The 3,575-nt window shown below is 30.9% G+C and overlaps 1 protein-coding gene across 6 annotated transcripts in view; it reads left to right on the top strand.

Moving 5' to 3' along the window:
- Window positions 1–226: 226 nt before the first annotated feature.
- LOC106470963 (charged multivesicular body protein 2b-like) overlaps window positions 227–3,575 on the top strand; it is a 38,108-nt gene continuing 34,759 nt past the window's right edge. The window contains exons 1-2 of one of the 6 annotated variants that reach the window (XM_013931547.2): window positions 227–466; window positions 1,831–1,970. The gene's annotated coding sequence lies outside the window, so the exon portion shown is untranslated. Of the gene's footprint in view, window positions 467–513; window positions 1,149–1,830; window positions 1,971–3,575 lie in introns of those variants that run through there. The other 5 variants (XM_013931546.2, XM_022399605.1, XM_013931545.2 and 2 more) reach the window with 5 other exon arrangements.

Below are 3,575 nucleotides of genomic sequence, written 5' to 3'. Positions count from 1 at the left end.
ACACACACACAACTCCTGCTAACCTTAGGCTTTCCCAGAGGGAGGGCAAAAGGGGCACTTATTTCCACCAGGAAAATAAGAAACATAATTCTTTCTTTATTCATTCAGCATATACATATGATTTTTTTATTCAATTCACAATTTCATACTACTTTGCCCTCCCCCTGGACGTTCTGGGGACGTCCATAGCTGCCCCCCCCCTAAATATCGCAGTATTAATTGCTTTAAAACATTTCTATTCTAAAACTGTTGTTCACGAAATTAACACTTTACTATGGCTATGTATATATATGTATATGTATATAATTTAGAGCTTAGACATGTGCTCTGGACTTGTTTATTTGTTATTGATGCTGTGTTCTTTCAGGGTGTGTACAACATATAATGATGTAAAGCGACTTGAATTGCTATGAGTTAAGAAATCGAAATAATTCGTGCGCTACGCGACTAATACAAAAACCAGAAGGTATAAGCTTTATTTTTTATGGAAGTTGCTGTGCAGTTGACTTAACTTTTTAAGATTGAGTTATTTTGATTGTGATAGTTGTGTATGTTTAATTATACATATGTATAAGTTATCAAGTAAAATTAAAAGTTATGGAATTTGAAGTTTGAAAATATTGTATTATATTCCACGTTAGGGAGGCATGAGCTTTTATTTTTAACTTAAGACTTATTGTTAAGTTTTATGAGAGTACGCCACCAATATATATAGTAATATTATTGTGAAGTTTACAAGTTGCAGTCCTATACTGTAGTGAGTATTAGTGTTTTACTATCTGTTAGTGGTCTATATAGTTTAGTGAAGTTTGAATTTCACCATGTTCGAAACTGAATACTCTCAAAATCAATACCCTTCATAAAATATTTCGTTTTCTTAATAACTTAAAATGTCACACTTCCTCTTATGTCAAATTCAGAGTGAGGAAGAACTTGGTGAAGAAGGGATATATAATATAGTCGTTATAAATGTTTTAAATACGTATATTTATGTTTCATGACCTGACTCACACGTGTAAGAAACAATGAAATAATACTACAAATGGTACAATCATAAGTTTGTGGTAGTAAATTTTAGTCAGGCTATATATCGACTGACTAAGCCAATAGGTTCCCACCCCTATGACCTGACCTTTCTCCAGTGTTGGGTGAGTGTTTAAATGGAAATCATATTTACATAAAAACTTGTAGAATAGTTTTCTTATATAAGTTAGGGTGATATTTGTGACTGCAATGGTAATTTCAATATATTTAAGAAAACGTTTGCCTTTGTTTAGCCTAAATTATGTAAAAATGTATTATGTTAGTGAATAACAATATTATTTTCTATTATAGTTAATTGTACAGCATGACACTTTTTGTTTTTGTACAAAATTTTTTTACTTCATTTAAGTAATGCAAATAATATATTTAAAAAACAACAACTTTGTGGTAGCTTTTATACTGACATATATTACAAATTTTTCCTTTACATATTAAATTCAATGCCACAATGATTTATAGTGCAATAAGATCTTATAAATTATGTATTTATTTGAGAAATAAGTTTTTGTTCATTATAGATGTTGCACACTTAAGTTCATTAGATCTTTGTAATGAGAGACCCGCTTCTTTAGCTCCCCAGTGGCACAGCGATAAGTCTGCAGACTTGTAATGCTAGGAACTGGGTTTTGATGCTAATGATTTATCTGAAGGAATATTTACCTCTTTTGACTCATAAACAGTATAATTTAACATATAAGCATGGGGCTATTTGGATTTCAAGGCTGTCATTGCACACCCTTCCTTGAGAAAAAAGTAAAAAAACTTAAATGAACCTTTTATTTCCAGGAAATTATGAATTTCCCAGTGGAACTCTTGTAAAGTGCTTGTCTCCACTATTGCCAACAGTCACTTGCTCAATAAGCTACTCGTTCTATTAGAAACAATACAACTGTCTTTACTAGAAGTTAATCTGTCTTTAATACAACGTAAGTATTCTTCCAACATTCTAATTTATCCAAATCATTCTGTAGTACCTCAGTATCTTCAATACAGCTAGAAATAGTTTAATGTCATATCCAAACTTTACTAGTTCTGCCTTCATCAATATCATTATATATATAAAAAAGTGCACATACCAAAACACTGAACATTTACCTACACCACTAGTAACAAAAGTCTAGTTTTATGGACTCCATTAATAACAACTTTTTGCTTCCTGTCACCCATCCCCTTATAATCCAATCAACTAATCATTCCCCAATGCACATCTATGTGATTTGTTTAGCTAATCTTCTGTGTAAAGCTTCATATCTAAAGTCTTTAGAAAAATCTAAGTACACACACTTTCCATCATCCATATAACAAGAAACATCTTCAAAAAAAGTTAACAATTTAGCAAGTCAAGATTTTCCTTTAGTGAATCCGTGTTGGCTTTCGTTTATGATATCATATGTCACTAAATGATTTTGTGAAGCTTCTTTTCTGAGACTTTAGAATTTTCCTCAACACAGAGTAAGACTAACTGGCCTATAATTTTTAGGGAAACTTATCATCTCCTATAAAGATGGGAGTAAAATTAGCAATTGTTCATCCCATAGCTCACTATCTACTGAAATGCCAAAAGTGAGAGAGAAAAAAGTTTGCACATCTGATATTTGACCTTATTTAAAACTTTAGGGAAAATAATAAAACATTGCTATCATTATCCTTTAGAGTAGAACCCCATTTTAAAATTCTACTTAATTTAATAAACTTAAACAACTTCTTGCTGTTGGTTTTAACATTAACAGCAAGTTGCATTTGAAACCTTTTTGTCATTTCCTAATTTATATATTGTAACCAGATTTCAAAATTTCCCAAAGTTCTTTAAATCTTCCATACTGTGGTCAATTGAACTTTTTAAACTTTTTTTTATGTCGTATTTTCTCCTCCATGTTTTTAATAAGCTTAATTTTGATCATCCCTGTTATTTTCTCTGTGAATATGCCTAGCTTGAATTAAAAGATTTGTAAAAACTTTCACAAATCTGTCACACTTCACCTTTAAATTCATTATCCCAATTCCATAATGATAAATTATGTCTCATCTCCTGAAAATTGCCTTTCTGAAATTAGGAACTAAAATTTCCTATTTATTTATTTTGCACTGCAGCAAAACATCAAACATAATGATGCAATGATTACTTTCTTCGAAAATGTTTCCAACTTCAATTCTTTAACCACATTCACATTAGTGGTTAATAGTAACTAAAATTTCATCCCCTCTGGTTGGTTCCCTGACCAGTTGGTACTGAAAACTATTCTAAATCATTTCAAGAAATCTTTTTTTCCTTCATTATCTGACCCAATACAATTCCAGTCATTTTGTTAAAAGTTAGTCTCATATGATTATTGCATCATTATTTTTAGTAGTAACAATTATACAGTTTCTCACTGACAACAAATGTCTGATCAGGAGTAACAATTATACAGTTTCTCACTGACAACATGTATCTGATCAGGAGTAACAATTATACAGTTTCTCACTGACAACATGTATCTGATCAGGAGTAACAATTATACAGTTTCTCACTGACAACATGTATCTGATCA

Source organism: Limulus polyphemus, unplaced genomic scaffold (genome assembly GCF_000517525.1).
Source record: "Limulus polyphemus unplaced genomic scaffold, Limulus_polyphemus-2.1.2 Scaffold4323, whole genome shotgun sequence".
Classification (NCBI taxonomy): Eukaryota; Metazoa; Arthropoda; class Merostomata; order Xiphosura; family Limulidae; genus Limulus; species Limulus polyphemus.
This window is presented reverse-complemented; position numbering and strand designations above follow the sequence as displayed.